Source organism: Pogona vitticeps, chromosome 2 (genome assembly GCF_051106095.1).
Source record: "Pogona vitticeps strain Pit_001003342236 chromosome 2, PviZW2.1, whole genome shotgun sequence".
Taxonomy (NCBI): domain Eukaryota; kingdom Metazoa; phylum Chordata; class Lepidosauria; order Squamata; family Agamidae; genus Pogona; species Pogona vitticeps.
Window position 1 is genome coordinate 220087737 of NC_135784.1, and position 18942 is coordinate 220106678.

At 41.7% G+C, this 18942-nt stretch overlaps 1 protein-coding gene and 2 long non-coding RNA genes across 12 annotated transcripts in view; 2 read left to right on the top strand and 1 right to left on the bottom strand.

The window, feature by feature from the left end:
* DENND4C (DENN domain containing 4C) overlaps positions 1–18942 on the bottom strand; it is a 202377-nt gene that overhangs the window by 38147 nt on the left and 145288 nt on the right. The window lies entirely within an intron of this gene.
* On the top strand, positions 9232–18877 carry LOC144586564 (uncharacterized). Its single transcript, XR_013541448.1, has 2 exons — positions 9232–10308; positions 15441–18877. It is a non-coding gene; the product is annotated as an uncharacterized LOC144586564 (long non-coding RNA).
* On the top strand, positions 11711–15344 carry LOC140704407 (uncharacterized). Its single transcript, XR_012083587.2, has 2 exons — positions 11711–13561; positions 15055–15344. It is a non-coding gene; the product is annotated as an uncharacterized LOC140704407 (long non-coding RNA).

An 18942-nucleotide genomic window follows, 5' to 3' on the forward strand; every position in this document is an offset into this window, starting at 1 on the left:
ATGAGTGGCCTGAAGGTTTTGAGAGCTTTGAAGATGGCGAGGAGCTCTATGTTGTTTATGTAGAATAATTGTTCTTTGTATGACCATTGATCGTGAACTTTTATATCGTTGCAGTGAGGTTCCATCCTGTGGTGCCGGCGTCTGTCACTATTTGGGTTGTGGGTAGTAGAGGGGAGAAGAAGCGACCCATGAGGAGGTTGTATGGTGCGTCCCACCATTGGAGTTGGGAGGAGAGTTCTGGCTTACTCATAGAGGTTTGGATTGGTTGTCTGTCATGGGGTCGAAGAGGGTTGAAGGGAGCGTAGCTTCAGTCTGGCGTGAGGAATGGTGGAAGTTGTTGAGGCCATGAGGCCCAAAAGATGTTGGGCAGTGTGGGCTGTGATGAGAGCGTGTGGATGGAATTGCCGTAGTAAGGTGTGGATCTTTATGATTCTTTCTTGAGGAAGAAAGGCTCTCGCCCATGTGGAATCTAACTCAGCGCCGATGTAGGTAATGCGCTGTGTGGGTGTAAGGATGGACTTTTGTTTGTTGACTTTGAGACCCAGATCTACCAGGAGGGAGAGGGTGACCTGAATGTCCTTTAAGGCTTGTGATTGGGATGGAGCGACCACAAGACAGTTGTCTATATAGGGAAAAATTGTAACTCCCAGGGTACGAAGGTGCGCCGCCATGGGAGCCATGCACTTTGTAAAGACTCGTGGCGCTGTGGAGAGACTGAAGGGAAGGGCTTTGAATTAGAAGGCGTAATTGCCTACAGCGAACCGCAGGTATTTCCGATGCTGGTGGAGTATAGAAATGTGAAAATATGTGTCGCTGAGATCTATGACAGTGAACCAGTTGCCTTCTTGAAGCATGGGTAGTATTCATTCTAGCGTGACCATCCAGAAACTTTTGGAATAGATATAATAGTTGAGATCCCTTAGGTCAAAGATGGGTCTCAATCTCCCGTCTTTTTTCGGGATGAAGTACCTGGGTGGTCTTCTATGATGGTGATGGGGGAAATAGAATCCTTTGAGATGAGGGACTGGATCTCTTGATGAAGGACGTCGGATGGAGATGTTATGATGAGATTGTGAGGTGGTGTGTGAATTTTATGGCGTAGCCGATGGCTACAATGGTAAGTACCCAGGTGTCTGATGTGATGGAAGTCCAGGCTGGCAGGTGCGGAGACAATCTGGTGGTGGGTAGAGGAGGAAGGTGAGTGGGGCGGATCTGAGTCAAGGTAAAGTCAAAAGCCCTGTTTTTGTTTCTTGTCCAGACGACAGAAAGGTTGTTTGGGTTTCTGGCATTGCATAGTATTCCTTTGTTGGAAGGAAGTGGTGGTATGTATAGATTGCCTGTTTCTGTGGTAGTAAGGCCTTGATTGATGATATTGGTAAGGACAACGCCATTGTGTTCTGTTTGGCCGATATTGTTGCTGCGTGTTGTATGATTGCGCTGTGTTTTTAAATTTCTGTAGGTTTTCTAGTATGTTGTCGGGTTTGTCATCGAAGAGGCCAGAGCTATTGAACGGTGAGCCTTCAATTCACATTCTGACATCATCTGGTATTTGAGCAGATTTGAGCCAGGCGTATCTGTGGAGGGCTAGTGCCACTACCAGTTGTCTGGCTGAGGAATCGATAATGTGTCTAGCTGTTATCCTCTCCTGGCGGGCAAGAGCCATGGCTTCTTGGTGGTATGCCGGTCCCCATGTTTTGTATTCGCCCGATGCTGATTGGAGAGATGGAAGGGCCCTGGACCACAGGTGGCGGTGGTATGCTCCCATTGCTGCAATGTTGTTGGCAGCACAAAGGTTAAATGAGGCAAGAGAGTAAACGTGATGCGCTGCCACATCCAGTTTCCTCCCGTCCTTGTTATTGGGAGTCGTGTTGGAATGGCTACATAGTCTACTTTGAGTAGCGTCCACGATGAGTGAATTAGGTGGTGGGTGTTTGTAGAGGAACATAGTATCATCCCCGTGAGTCCTGTAAAAGTTTTCCACCTTGCGTGACATTTGTGGAATGGAAGATGGTTTAGACCATGTCTCTTTAGTAAGTTGGAGGAGTGATGGTATGAGTCATACTGCGAGGAAGGGATTGCTGATTATTGATATCATCGTATACTTTGTTAGTCTGGAGTAAAGGAAGTTGTTTGACATCCAAGTCAAGTGATTTGGCAACTCCAAGTATGAGCTGTGAGTATGATGAAAAATCATCTGAAGGGGACAGCTTGTTGTGGTTACTTTCAGAGTCCGGTGTTGGAAGGTTCGGGATGGAACCTTGGTCTGGTACCAAAAGAGAAGAGCGCGATGAAACAGAATGTGAAGAGGGAGCAGGAGAGGATGGTCCATTGAAGGGAGGCGGTGAGACCGGCGCAGTATGAAGAGATTTAGAAGAGGACAGTACCGGTGCTACGGGCATCTGGTGAGCCTGTGGTAAGTGCTGGCTCAGCGCCAGCATCTGTTTGTGATGTCCTCTGGATGGTTGCTTGGTACCCATGGTCAGAGGTTGAGGTCCTGAGTAAGTCATTGTGGACTGTACCAACTTTTGTGGTATCGGTACGAAGTGCAAGGCTTCTTTGGTGATACGGTGCAGGGTTTTGGAACATCAGCATGTCTTTTTCTGGAGGTACTGGATGGTACCAGTGATTCTGGTACTGAGTCGGCCTCCGATGAGTAGTCACCTCCAATGACGGTACCGCGAAAACGCGGAAGAGGATGAAGTGTCTGTATCGCAATAATACCGATGTCAGTACTGATGGTCCTGGTAGTAATTGGGTTCAGTGGGATGGTACTGATGAGATCGGAATTGTTTGTAGATAGGGTTGGTAAATTTGGTAAAGTTCGGCCCTCTTCAAATGCTTATGCCTTCGGGATGGAGGGGACCCAGTAGGTGTAGTATCCCGATCGGTACCATAGATGTGTCTGTAGCGAGCGCGCTGAAGCCTCTATTATCTCAGGCCTCCAGGAGGTGCTCACTCTTCCACTCTTAGTTGCTGCCACCAATACCAATTCAGTACCAATTATTTAATGAGACAAGTGTTGCTTTGAAACTTAAACTTGTTTATTTGATCAATAAAATATAATAGGTAAATCACAAGTTGCTAATCAATGTCTCTCTCACTCACTGAACTCACTGACACACAGAACCCTACTCTCACTGACTTTTTGGCTCACAGGCCCACAGACTCACAAAATCTCCCTCATACTCCATACACACCCTTTTATATCCCAGCCCCTCCCCCTTTAGCACCACCTTCCGTTCCCTCATTGGCTGCTTTTCCACTTCTCAGCTGTGACGGACAGGTGAGGGCAGGGCTGAACGCTACATACCTCCCCCCTTAATAAGTTGTTTCATGGGGGGAAAGCTATAGTGCTTTACCCTCATGAACAACGAGGAGCTATACAATATTACATCATCCCAACATTACACTCAAACTTACCACAACATTTGTACATAAACAATAATTCAACATCTTACCTGCATGTTATACATTAACTTTGCAATCCAGTTACTAGTTCCATTACATACCTTAACACTTCAATTGTCTATACAGGTGCATACTTAATAACACACCATAACACTTAAAAATACTTACATATAATTTCTTTTGGATACACAGCATATAACATTTGATAATGTGTATATAAACATTTTATTGCTTTCACCATTATACTAGAGTCCTTTTATTCCTTATTTAGTCTTCGGGTCTTCTTGAGAGGGTCTCTGCAGCACCATTTTTAGTCCCTTTAATCACACGTACCTCGAAATCAAAGTCCTGTAGAAGCAAGGCCCATCTCATCAGTTTGCTATTGTTGGCTTTTATAGTCCTTATATATAGCTTGAGTTTCTGAAGAGCGTACACTATTGCAAGACATTCTTTTTCGATGGTAGAGAGATGTCTCTCGCCCGCCTGCAGCTTTTTGCTTAGGTACGCCACGGGATGAAGTTCTCCACTGTCGTCCTTCTGGCTCAGCACGGCTCCTAACCCGGTGTTGGATGCATGGAAATCTGGAGCTCTTAAGACTGGATTGGTCATCAACGCCTCCTTCAGCTTCGCGAATGCCTCCTCGTAGCTGCTGGTCCACTGGATACTATCTGCACTCTTCTTGCGTGTTAAGTCAGATAAAGAAGCTGCTATATCACTAAAGTTGAGTATAAACCATCTGTAATAGCCAACTAACCCTAGAAAAGATCTGATCTTTTTTTGGTGGTGGGTCTAGGCCAGTTGCTAATAGCTTCAATTTTGGCTTCTAGGGGTTTAATTCTACCTCCCCCTACTATATGGCCTAAATATTTCAGTTCGGGGCTACCCAGCTAGCATTTGCTAGCTTTCACTGTTAGCCCAGCTGCTTTCACTCTCTGCAGCACTGTCTCCAGGTGATACAGGTGATCTTTCCAGGTATGACTAAAGATCCCTATACCATCAATGTAAGCCACCGTGAAGTCACTAAGCCCTTGCAGTGCCTTGTCCATGAGTCTCTGAAAAGTTGCTGGTGAGTTTCTCAATCCAAAACTCAGGACACGGAACTCATATAAACCAAAAGGGCTACAGAAGGCTGTCTTCTCCTGATCTTTGGGGTCTATTCTCAATTGCCAAAACCCTTTCGTTAGATCTAGGCAGGATATGTATTGACATCCCCCTATGGTCTCTATTAGGTCGTCTAATCTGGGCATCAGATATGCATCCGGCTTGGTTACATGGTTCAGCTTCCTATAGTCCACACAAAATCGATACTGCCATCCGGTTTGTCCACCAACACTATAGGAGCAGCCCATGGACTGGATGAAGGAACAATGATGTTTTCCTTCAGCATTTCGTCCAGCTCTTTGCACACCTTATCGACATATGGCCCAGTAACTCTATAAGGAGTGACCGCTTGTGGAGGTGCTTCCCCTGTATCAATCTTGTGCACCACTCCCTTGGCTAACCCTGGTTTGCTGGAGAAGACCTGTTGGTATTTCATTACCAAGGCCCTCACTTCGTTTTGTTGCTCAGGGGAAAGTAAAGGACTAACTCTTGACAACTTCAGGTTTATATTTTGCTTTTCCCCTCCCTTCCCAATATGGTAAGTCTTGTTTTTCATTGTCTGCTTCTTTCATGGCAAACAGAACCAGGTTCTCCTCCCTATAGTAGGGCTTGATCATATTTACATGGACCACTCTCCTACCTGGTTCTCCATCCTCCTTGATGATATAATTAATTTCATTCATTTTGGAAATTATCCTGAATGGTCCTGCCCAATTTAGTTGTAATTTATTCTCTTTGAGAGGTCTAGGTACTAGCACCTCATCTCCGGGATTGAGATTTCTTTCTCTGCCTTTCTTATCATACCAGAATTTTTGTTTCTTTTGCTGCTCCTGTAAATTTATAGCAGCCAGCTCTAAATTTCTTTTTAGAGTGTTCATCAGGTTGTCTAAATATGAAATCACATTTTCAGGATCAGATCCTTGTATTTTCTCCCAACTTTGTTTGAGTAAGTCAAGGGGTCCCCTTACTTTTCTCCCAAACAATAACTCAAAAGGACTGAACCCAGTGCTTTCTTGGGGTATAGACCTATAAGCATATAAGAGAAGTTGTAATTTCTGATCCCAATTGTAGGGATTCTCTACCGAGTATGCCCTAATCATACGCATGAGGGTTCCATTGAATTTCTCCGCAAGGCCGTTAGTTTGTGGATGATAGGGGGTGGAAGTGAAATGTTTAATCCCACAAAGTTTCCACAATCTTTGCAGATGATCCTAAGTCAGTAACTATTTCAGACGCGAACCCCATACGGCTCATATAACTAAGCAAGGCATCAGCCACCGTATGAGTCTCAATATTCCTCAAAGGAATAGCATCAGGGTACCGTGTGGCGTAATCAATGATGGTTAAAATAAATCGGTTCCCCCTTTGGGTGACTCTGGGCAATGGTTCTATAATGTCAAGACCAATGTATTGGAACGGGGTAGAAACAATTGGTAAAGGACATAGCTTTGCTTTAGTCTTATCGTTGCTATTCCCCTGCCATTGACACACATCACACTTTTGACAGAAATCTTTTATCTGCTTCCCCATCCTAGGCCAGTAAAAATTCTTTGCTATTCTTTGTTTAGTTTTGGTAATGCCTAAATGAGCAGAAAATACGTCTGAGTGTCCCCTTTCTATTATTTTCTGACGATATTTTAAAGGAACCACTAACTGCTTCTGAAGATTTTCCCCTCTCTTCCTGGGATTCACTAAAAACTCTCTGTATAATAGGTCCTTCTCTCTAAGGAACCTTTCAGGTCTTTCAGGGGTTAATGGTTCTTCATTAATGTTTTCAAAGCAGCGTTTCAGCGTGGAATCTGCCTTTTGTTCCTGAGTAAATGTATTGTTTTGGGGATTACTAAGCTGTATTACCTCAGCTGAGACACTATTGTCTGTCATTATCTCCACAGGAATTTCATCTTTTTCCTCAGCTGTCCTTTCAATTTCCTTTTGGGAACAAGTCATTACTAAAACTCTCTTCACATGCTCAGAGAGGTCAATCCCAATCAAAACCGCCCCTGGCAATTGCGCAGTTACACCAACCCTCCATTTTCCTTCCCACCCTTGATATCTGATGGGTATTTCAGCGACTAGCAGAATGACAGCTGCTTCTCCAATCCCCTTAACAGTCATGCTTTCCCCTTTCAACATGTATTCCTGAGGGACAATATCAGGATGACATAAGGTTACTTGAGAGCATGAATCCTTCAGAGCCATATATTTATTGTTATTAATATAAATACTATCACCAGAAGTTTTAAAGAGATTTTGATTCGTTTTAATCAGGTAACAATGCCTAATTTCTGCCACAGGAAGATCTGGTTCTCTGTTCTTAGCTTGTGTAAGGAGCTCAGCATGGGTTGCCATGGCACCTAACTCCTCCCTCTGAGTGGTAACTTGGTCTTGTTGTAAACAGTATACAGCTTTAGGCTTAGGCAAATTTTCCTTTTGTGGCCCAACTTCTCTGTTTTTACCACACTGGGTTGAAATGTGGCCCTTTTCCCCACACCGAAAGCAAGTTCTAAAGTTCATTTGATCATTACCAGAGCTCTTAACTCCTTTTCCTTCCCAATTCTGGTTTCTGATCTGGTTAGAATCTGGGGGTTTGCCTACAAAATGGCCCCCAACCTTCTGTTGGTTCTTAAACTGCCCTCTGGGATTTTTATTTGTGTCCTCCCAAGCTTTCCTCACAACTTTTCCCTCAGAAAAGATTGGTTTTCTAATATGGGAAATAAAATCAGCGGTCTCCCCCGCCTCTTGCAAATTTCTGGGTTTCTTGACCCTGACTAGATACCTCAGTTCTCCAGGTAGGAGTGAATAAAACTGCTCAAGTCCAATGATGTTTTCAAGATCCTGTACTGTCTCAACTCCCTCCTGTAAACGCCATTTGTCCAGATATCTGGTCACGTTTGCCCCTAACTGAGAGTAAGACTCTTCAGGTTTCTTTGTCAGAGCCCTGAACCTCTGTCTCAAATGCTCAGCATTGATGCCATATCGAGCAAAAACTAACTTTTTATACTCATCATAATCTTTTATTAATTCCACAGGCATCTCTGCATAAATGTCCGCTACGCCTCCACTAATTTGAGACTTCATCACCATCATGCGTTCAGATCTCCTTACTTCAAAATCCTCACACGCTCTCTCAAACATAATCATAAAGGATTCAGGGTCATCCCCCTTTCTAAATACTGGGAATCTTTTAAGGTCTGCCTTGGACAGATGTCTCTCCTCAGAATTAGATCGGCCATTGTTGTTATTGTTAGCTTGAGCGGCCAGCTCTAGCCTCCTAATTTCAAATGCCATTCTCTCCTTTTCTAAGGCAATTTTTTCCTTCTCCAGTTCCAATTCTAAATTCCTATCCATTTCTCTCTGTCTCATTTCTAGCTGTCTTTCTTCTTTTTCTATCTCCATTTGTTTCAACCTGAATTCGTGTGCTTGAGCTTGCTCCAATTTCCACTTTCTGAATTCCATAGAGTCCTCCCCCCGTGAGGTATCCCTTTCTTGATCTGAGGTAATTTCTTCCTCAGATTCCCCATTTTCTATATCTGAACCAACTGCCATCTCAGTAGGTACTTTTCCAGCTTTCTTTCCTCTTGTGGAAGGCATGTTTCTTTATTCAGGCTTCTTATTCAATTTTTAAGCCCCAATTTAAAAAGTACACTTTTTCCTTCAGTGAGAGTCTGTGTTATATAGTTGCTTCCCCAGCACTCATCCACTGGTAAGCTACTGTGTCTAGGCCTCTGTCTTCCAGCCAGCCCTTTCACAAAAGACAGAGTTTCTCTCCCTGCCTCAGGCACCAAATAACCCTAAATAACAGCTTCAACCTTTCCTAGTTTTAGCTGACTAGAGCCCCCTTGGCTTATCTGTCCTTGGCCTTCACTTTGTCCCCTCAGAACTCTATCCTTTGAGCTCAGGACAAGCTAGCCAACCGGTCACAGATTCTGCTTGGGGTAAACTCATTCCAGAAATGGTCTCCACAGAGCCTGTCCCTATCTTAGTCTCCCAATCTGAGTTTCAGAGCCTTCCCACTAAACTTTTTACCCTTGAAAAAATCCTAGGAAGTGACCCATTCTTCCACTCAGATTCCCTGACTAAAATATTCTCCTGCTCTGGGAACCTTTCTACTCCAAGGTGTTACTGGATCAAGTACGTATCCCACACGCTGGACACCAGTTTATGCAGCGAGCGCGCTGAAGCCTCTATTATCTCAGGCCTCCAGGAGGTGCTCACTCTTCCACTCTTAGTTGCTGCCACCAATACCAATTCAGTACCAATTATTTAATGAGACAAGTGTTGCTTTGAAACTTAAACTTGTTTATTTGATCAATAAAATATAACAGGTAAATCACAAGTTGCTAATCAATGTCTCTCTCACTCACTGAACTCACTGACACACAGAACCCTACTCTCACTGACTTTTTGGCTCACAGGCCCACAGACTCACAAAATCTCCCTCATACTCCATACACACCCTTTTATATCCCAGCCCCTCCCCCTTTAGCACCACCTTCCGTTCCCTCATTGGCTGCTTTTCCACTGCTCAGCTGTGACGGACAGGTGAGGGCAGGGCTGAACGCTACAGTGTCCTTCCTTCCTTAGCCTCTTACGTGGTAGAGGGTTTTGCGGTACCGTAGAAGCCTAATCCGACTCGCCCACAGACGTGGAGCGATCGGTCGAAGGAGGGCTCAAATGCGGAGACAATGGTACCATGGTCAAATCCGCCTCGACTAGTGAAACTGGGAGTTGAGCCAGCGGAGGAAACTCAGGCTGAGCAGATGGTATCAGCACATCCTCCGAGGAGTCAATGCAGATGGTAGCTTGGTCCTGTACTGGGGTTCCGGTAGTGGGGTGGCTCATGCCGGAGAATATGGTTTTTTCTTCTTCTGTTTAGTGGAATCAGAAGGAGGAATCGATGGCACCACCGAAGCTGGTTTGGCTGATGAAGGCGCCTTAGATTTATGCTTCAGTCTAAGACAAGCCTTAAAGGGGGTCGGAGAAGTGCTAGTCAGAGCGGAAGGGTGTGAAGGAGGCTCAGCGGTAGACAGAGCATCCATGGTTGGAGGTTGGAGGGATTTTTGCCAAAGATAGGATCGTAAACGTTGCTCTCTCAGTTTCAGAGCTTTCTTGGTAAAGTTTTTACAAAACTGGCAGGAGGAAGTCTGAGGCGTTTCCGTGAGGCAGAAAAGGCAGTATTTATGGCCGTCTGAGAGAGAGATCTTATTGAAGCACTTGACGCACTTCTTAAACAGAGGCTTCTTTGCAATAAATGGCGGGAAGGGAAGAAGAACGGAGGGGAAAGGGGTAGAAGGAGGGGGAATATAGTCTCTTACTGTAACAACGATGGGAGAAATTGTCCTAAGAGAGGAAAAAAGGATTTTTGTTCTTGTATCGGAATCGTAATGGCGAAAGAGGAGCAGCTCTAGGAGGAGACCTAATGAAGCGGCAGTTAAAAAGAACTGAGGTGCCTGAAGGGCGGACAGACCTCATGGATGGGAGGGGGCAGTCCTACTCAGACTAGCACAAAGCTCTAGCAGGCGCAGTGTTAACCCATTAGTGTGCATTCACAGAGACCACGAAGAGGAATCAGAAACTCTTAAAAATCGAGGGGCATGATTTAAGACTGGGCTGGCATGCCTACCTATGGTACCAAGATGATAGGCAATGCAAAACATTTAATTTACATCTGATCAGGAGAGCTTTATTATGGGTCTGGAAGACAGTTAAGGTACAACATTACAGAAAGATACCATTATGGGTAGCTCCACCAGAAGCATTCTCTGATTTGGCAAGAAGACCCCAAGGGACAAATGAGATGTTAAGGTATATTTTTTCATTGCCTGAAAATTGATATATGTGTATGTGTGCACAGAACAAGACAGATGACATCACTTCCTCTAGACCTGGCTGATGCAACTGCACTGCAATACTTGATGAACACACCTGAGTAGATGAGATCACCACTTTATGATTGGACAGACTAGGCTGGACTTATGTATAAAAGTAGTCAGAGAACACTGTTCGTTCTCTCCTCTATTACTCAATTTCTGCGTGTCACTCTGTCGGTTTGAACACTGTATGCTGATGCTGTTGATGATACAAAGCTGTATGTATGTCCTGTAAATACTGTAAATTATTTGTAAATACACCACCGAGAAGGCAGTATTGTGGTCGTTTATCTGCGCCGTACTCTGCTGTACTCTTCAAAGAAGAGATAAAGACGCACCCGAACCACACACGTTCCCGTCTACAGAGGTTATGGGCCCAGCACGCTCCCGCTGCGCAAGATAAAAGGTGGTGAGTAAACGTTGTGCAACGTGGGAAGAATAAATAAATGAAAAAAGAGGAGGAGAGCAGTGACAGCGAGACAGAAGCTAGTTCGTCTGTGGGGAAGGTACAGAGAACAAAAAGGCTTCAGAGAGACAGGACAATGGCAACATACAGCTCAGGAGTTGGTGCTCTGGCTATAAACAGGCTAAATGAGCAGAACTATAAAACGTGGGCAGTAAAATCCGAGATGCTGCTAAGAAAAGAGTCATTATGGCGCTACATTATTAACCCCCCAGCGCAGCCCGATGATGAGGAATTGGAGCAGAGTGAGAAAGCTCTAGCAACTTTAGTGTTGTCCCTTGAAGATACCATTTTAGTTCATATACAGGGACTAACAACAGCCCGGGAGGTCTGGAATAGACTAAAAGGGATTTATCAGCGAGAAACAACTGGAACAAAAATAGCACTTACCAGAAAATTGTTCCAGTGCAGAATGCAGCCGGGGCAGAGTGCATCGGAGCACTTAAAAAATATGAAAGACATGTTCAATCAGCTTCAACTCATGAACGTTGTATTTCCCCAAGAGCAGCAGGTTTATATACTTCTTAGCTCGTTAAATGACTCTTATTCTATGCTGATAACAAGCTTGGAATCGTTAACAGATGCTCAGCTAACTTTGGAATATGTTTCGAGTAGAATTTTGCAGGAGGAACAGCATTTACAGGAAAGAAAAATGAATAAACGCCAAAGCCACGTGGAGGCTGGACGGGATGGATATCCGGAAGCCAGCAGACGTGCCGCGGAAGAACAAAAGGGGCGAGTCCTGATGACAAAAGCTTGCTTCTTGTGCGGTTCCACCAATCATCTCCGGAAAGACTGTGATGCAACAAGAAGTCCTCCAAACCATAGAGGTACAACAGGAAGTCCTCCAAATCATAGAGATGTGACCGGAAGTCCTCCGGACCATAGAGTCTACAGAAAAAAGGGCTCCAGGAGATTTCAAAGAAGAGACAACGTGGGACAAATCTCTTCAGTAACGAATGACACAAGAAGCAGCAACAAAACAGAAATGATTAGATGGCTGTTAGATTCTGGAGCTGCAGAAAATTTGTCTAATTCTTTAGAAATGTTTTCTTTTATAGGTAAATCTGATCTACGGCATGTGACGATGGCGAACGGCCAGCAGGTGGCGGTCAAAGGCAAAGGAACTGTGTACGTCTCTGCATTGAAAACTGAGATAAGGGAAGTCTATTACACTCCAGGTTTAGAATTTAACATTATTTCTATTGCGTCTTTGGTAGATCAGAAGTTTGCTGTAAGTTTTGAAAAACAGGAGTGTGTGATAAAGAAAGAGGGCACTTTAATTGCAAAAGTGAAGCAAGAAAATAAATTGTATTTCTTACAGAGCCAGGCACATGAAGGTGCAAACACATTGCAAGTGAACAGACCACAACATGATAATTGCATACACTTGTTGCATAGGAGGTTGGGTCATGCAAATTTTAGAACAATACAAAAGATGGAGCACTTAGCCAGGGATGTAAGTTTGAAGAAATGTCATAATTACCTGGACTGTGCAGTTTGCAAAGCAAGTAAAACATGTATAGCTCCAAAAGGAAAGAAAACTGATAGAATTACTACTAGACCTTTTGAATTAGTGCATACTGATTTAATGGGACCATTCCCACCATCGCTAGGGGGAGCGAGATTTTGTATGGTAATTACTGATGATTTTTCGAGATTTTCTTTTTGTTATACGTTAAAGTCTAAGACAGAAGTTTTTGACACATTCAGAAAATGGTTGGTTGCAACAGAGAGAAAATTTGGCCTCAAGGTAGCTCAGCTACAAACAGACAGGGGCACAGAGTTTACAAACCACAGGTTTCAGAGGTGGTTGGAGAGTCTAGGCATTAGACACAGGTTGACAAGCCCTTATAGTCCCTTTCAAAATGGTGTAGCAGAAAGAAGGAACAGAGTTTTGCAGGAGATGAAAGACTCAATGCTTGCAGATGCTAAACTGCCACATGGGCTTTGGAGTGAAGCAATACTCACAAGTAATTTTATTGTTAACAGAATCTATTCTTCTGCCATAGATGAAACGCCATACTTTCTATTATACGGTAAGAAGCCATGTATGAAGTACTTACGCGTGTTTGGGTGCACGGCTTTTGTGCACATACCAAGTCAGCTACGAAGAAAAGGTAAAAGTAAAACGAGAAAATTAATTTTTGTGGGTTATGAACCAAACAGCAAAGCTTACAGGTTTTTTGATGGCAACAGGGGCGTGATCATATCAAGGTCTGCTAGTTTCAATGAGGGTGAGAACTGGGACCAAGTACATGCCAATTCACAATTATACATTCCTCTGCACTCAAGAAGAAACCAAATTAGAAAGACAGGAACACAGATGCGAGATGAGGAACCCTGTGATGAAGATGCCACAGATAACGAGGCAGATGTCGATGAAGAAGAAGAAGCTACTGCAGAAGAAGAAGGGCCTGCTACAGATGATGAAGGAAAAGAAGATGAAGAACATGAAGCTCACACAAGTAGGCAGTCAGAGAATCAGACACATAGTCCCAGAAGGTCTCAGAGGGCTAACAAAGGGGTTCCACCACAAAGATATGGTTTGGGTGGTGTTACAGTATGTAATGTGTATGTTGAGCCTAAAAATTATAAAGATGTCTTAAAGCTACCTGATTTAGAAAAGAAGAAATGGATGGAGGCCATGGATGAAGAAATGAAGTCCATGAAGAAACACAATGTATTCTCTGAGACCAAACTGCCAGCGAAAAACAAGGTAATAGGATGTAAGTGGGTGTTTAAAAGGAAGTTACAAAATGATGGAAATTACAGATATAAAGCAAGGTTAGTGGCACAAGGTTTCACACAGAAAAGATTTGAACATTATGACCAGGTATTTTCGCCAGCAGTTAGGTCTGAAACACTAAGAGCTGCACTCACATTTGCTGCCGCCAAAAATTATGTGATTCACCATTACGATATTACTACTGCTTACTTGAATGCAGATTTAAAAGAAGAATTGTACATGGCGAAAGCACCAGGCTTCCAAGGTGACAAACCAGAATTAGTATACAGATTAAATAAATCCATTTATGGCCTCAAACAATCCGCCAGAAACTGGAATGACTGTTTACATCATGTATTGGTAAATTTAGGTTACAAAAACAGTCTGGCGGATCCTTGCATGTACACCAAGAAAGTAGGTAATGAGTTGAATGTACTGCTTGCTTATGTAGATGACCTATGTTTCATAACCAAAGACCACAGTCAAGTAGAGCTATTTGAAAGACAATTAAAAAAGAAATTTGAATTTAAAAGTCTGGGCCCCATACAAAATTACCTAGGCGTACAAATAAAGAAAACAGAAAAGGGGTTTGAGTTAAGCCAAGAACTAAAAATAAAACAAATGCTAGAAAAGTATAACATGGAAGAGTGCAAATGTGTAAGTACACCTATGGTAGTAGATTTTCAGAAAGAAGATGAAATAAGCAAAGAATTTGAGGACCAAGAGTTATACCACTCTGCAATTGGCAGTTTAATGTACTTGGCCAATTGGACGCGTCCTGACATTGCAGCGTCAGTAAACATCCTTAGTAGATATGTGGCAAATCCAAAAGAAAAACACTGGCAAGGTGTGAAAAGAATATTTAGATATTTAAAGGGAACGTGTAATTACCACTTAATATTGAAGGCATCAAAGAGTTTAAAGTTGTCAGCCTATGTAGATAGCGATTGGGCCAACGATGAAACTGACAGAAAATCAATGACTGGGTTTGTCGTCAGACTTGGAAACAGCATAATTGGTTGGAAGTCAAGGAAACAAGGGTCCGTGGCTACCTCAACTTCAGAGGCAGAATTTGCAGCTTTGTCTGAATTATGTTCAGAATTGATGTGGTACAAGCAGTTAATAAAAGATCTACAATGCAAAACTGATGACACGATAAAGATAATGGAGGATAATACAACATGCATACACATGGCTAATTCTGATAGAATAAAGAGCAGAAGTAAGCATGTTGATATAAAATATCATAATGTGAGGGAAGCTATTAGAGAAAAGTTAATTGAATTACAGTATTGTAGCACTGAAGAGAATGTGGCAGACATTTTAACAAAACCATTATGTGCTCAGAAACATGAAATGTGCATAGATGCAATGGGAATGTGTAATGTTTAAAAAGTAACGGATTCATGCAATTCAAAATAGGGGGAGTGTTAAGGTATATTTTTTCATTGCCTGAAAATTGATATATGTGTATGTGTGCACAGAACAAGACAGATGACATCACTTCCTCTAGACCTGGCTGATGCAACTGCACTGCAATACTTGATGAACACACCTGAGTAGATGAGATCACCACTTTATGATTGGACAGACTAGGCTGGACTTATGTATAAAAGTAGTCAGAGAACACTGTTCGTTCTCTCCTCTATTACTCAATTTCTGCGTGTCACTCTGTCGGTTTGAACACTGTATGCTGATGCTGTTGATGATACAAAGCTGTATGTATGTCCTGTAAATACTGTAAATTATTTGTAAATACACCACCGAGAAGGCAGTATTGTGGTCGTTTATCTGCGCCGTACTCTGCTGTACTCTTCAAAGAAGAGATAAAGACGCACCCGAACCACACACGTTCCCGTCTACATGAGAGATATGCCAAAATATTAGATAAGAGATTTTAATCTAAAAAACAAAGATGAACTGGCAGAACAAGGTATTATCTTAGGCTGGTGGTCAATAAACTTGTTGAAATCAACATATGTAAAAGATAAAGCTATATGGTTTCAGAAAGACAAAATACCTTTGGATAAGGGGTTGCTGGATTCAGAGGAAAAATTGATTAAAGGTTTATATAACAATTTAATGGAGCAAAAAATGGAAGATGAAATTGTGATGGACTGCATGGTAAAATGAGCTCAAAATATAGAACATAATATAGAATTAAGTGCCTGGTCACAAATTAGGGAACGAAATATTAAAATGACAAAATCTATAAATCTAAAAGAAAATATATACAAAATGTTTTATAGATGGTATTTAACACCAGAGAAATTAACAAAAATGTATAAAAATATTTCTAATAAGTGCTGGAAATGTGAAAAGAATGTAGGGAGCTTCTATCATATGTGGTGGATGTGCAACAAAGCCAAGGAATTTTGGAAAATGATTCATGAAATGATAGAGAAAATTTTAGCGGTTAAAATTGCTTTGACACCAGAAAGCTTCTTACTGTGATGAGATGGGTTTTTGAGTTAAAATCTTTTAAAGGCATATGGGTTTTGTAATTAGGAAATAAGCCAGAGAGGTTCCATTTTGTTTCTTTGTATAAAGTATCTTTGCTATGCTGACAAGTTGTTTTCTAGGCGAGCAGAGAGAATGTTATTCCGAAAGCCTGAGAAAGGACTCTGTGTGATTAGATAGATGGGAATTGTTGTGACTCTTTGATAAACCACAGTAAACCCAAATAACATTGCTGTGTATGAGAAAGAAGTCATGTGGTGCAACAGGACTGTTTGCCTAGTAACATACTCTGATTGGATGACATCGTGGGAAGGTGCATTAAGCCCTTGCCAGTTACTCTTGAAAAAGGAACTTTTTCTCTATGGACATTGTCTTTCCAAGACCGACCTTTCAGTCATTCGTGACCTACTCTTCAGCCATTTGGGACTCACCCTAATGTCTTTCGAGACAGGCTGGTGGCCTACCTACATGGACTGGTTCCTATGCTTTGCTGGATTACTTTTGGACTTATGGGATTTTTCCTAAGGACTGTGCATGGACTATTTTCTATGGACTGTTCTATGGAATATTCTTTATGGACTTCTTTTCTTGGGATACTCCATATGGACTATGCTCTTGTAATTTTGTAAGGACTATGGTATATTTACTGGATTTTTCTTTACTAAGGACTATGGGACATATAAGGGATTTTTACTTTTGTTAAGGGATTTTTATTCTATATCACTGAGGACTATAGCCTTTTTATAACCTATTTGGATTATTTTGTTTTTATTAATGATTTCCTGGACTGGAACTGTTTTTATTCTTTTTAATGGCTTTTTGGGTTTTTGAATACTTTTCTATTTTTCATGTTTTCTTTGCCTCACTACATCTTTGTAACTAAACAGCACAATGCTAGTTTGTTTTGGTTTAATTTGGCTTTGATACTTAGTAACATGCTTTTTCTTTAATAAAATAAAGATTATAAAACTCAATTGGTTTTCTGAACAGTACACACTTGTCATAGGGTCATCTGAGAGTGCTGCCTCGGCCTAGCTTACTTAGAGTCCTGTCAGTGGTGCAAGTTAAGTCTAAGGACTACAAAGCCCACTTGACCTTTTCACAATAATATCTGAGAGTACCAGGGTGTTCTTATGTGGGCAGACCTGCGAGAAGGAGTGTTGTATTATGGCTAGCTGAATTTGGACTCATTCAGCCCATTTTAGCATGTGCAAACTCCTGATTGCTCTCTGTCCAAGCTTACACGTGTGTTTTCGAACCCGTGTTAGCGACACCACTTATACTTAAAAAAAAACAAGACCTACTTGACCTTACACCTGATAATGGCAGCTACAATCGTATATGCCAGTAAGTGGAAGATGTCAGAGGTCCCGACAAAGAAGGAATTTATTGAGAAGATTTTGGAACTAGCAGAAATGGATATTTTGGCAGATATACTAAATGACAGACTGGATAATAATAAAAGGGAACCTCTTTATACCTGGATGAAATCTACATCAATTTAAGTAGAATAGATTAGATCAATAATATGTTAGAGAGTATAAGATAAGATTAAATGAATGGAATATATTGTAAAAAATCACTCTGGTTGCAACGGATCAAAAAGTAGAAAAAATATAATAAAATATTAAAAAATATATAACATTTTACAGATTCATAAAGCACATATCTTTAAAAAAGTTAAATCAATAAAAGAAGAAATACATTTCTTAGCCTTGTAGCATATTTGGACACACACATGGGAAAACATTATATTTTCTACGTGCTCCCCCAGCCATCTACCAGTTAAAATCTATGGAGCAAAATCTATAATTTCTGTGTGTTGCCTATATGCTGCTGTCTCTGCAGCTACCATTATCTTTTTCCTCCCTCCAGCTTCTCATGTTGGCTTGGCATGACTCTGTTGTGGCTCACATGGCTTCACCAGCTCTAGCAACTTGCTTACATTACACCAGCCCTTTTATAAGCATAGAAGTTTTTATATATTCTAATCTATTGTTTACATATTCTTGCTAAGCTTGAAGATTCCACTAACAGAAGGCCAATGCAAAATCTCAGACTCTGCTATCCAAGCAAACTTTCTCTGATACAGTGGACCCTCGACTTACAGATGGCTCGACTTACAGACTTTTCGAGTTAGACTTCTCTGGCCGCAAAATTTAGGTTCGACTTGCAGCTTGAGAATCGACCTACAGACCAGAAAAAAACCAAAATGGAACAAAAATGGAACAAAAACAGCCGGTTACGGGATTAATCGGTTTTCAATGCATTGTAGGTCAATGGAGACTCGACCTACAGACTTTTCGACCTGCAGCCACTGTTCCAATACGGATTAATTCCGTAAGTAGAGGGTCCACTATAAGAGGAAACAATTGCATTCTCTCTTTTCTTTTCTCTGCCCTAAGCTACCAGATTCAATTAATTTCCTCAGTCTGCTATGGTAGCAAACATCATGCATTCTCTATTCAAGTTGCTATCATTGTGAGTCTAAGAGACTTTTCCATAGGCTCTGATATTAATGCCAATTTCCATGAAAATTAATGGAAGATTTGTAATTGCTCTGCCTCTAATTCAGTATATTGCTATTCTAACTGCTACTTTTTTATTTTTCTGTTTTCAAAGTTATATCTCTTTGTCCTGAAGTAACTTCTACCAGCAATTAATTACTGTTCAAACTCCTACATTATAATTATATTTCCCAGGTTACATTTTATACCCTTAATCATATAATACTTTATTTATACAAAATTCAAACTCTGAAGCCCCCCTCCCCCTGGCCAGAGGAGTGTGGGGAATTTTTGTTTATAGGTTCTCTATTGCTCCATTGTCCAAGTTCACAATATTAACAACCTTCTTCCCTTTTGAATGCACCATATTCCTGTACCTTACAGGAATGTATTTCTAATTAACAA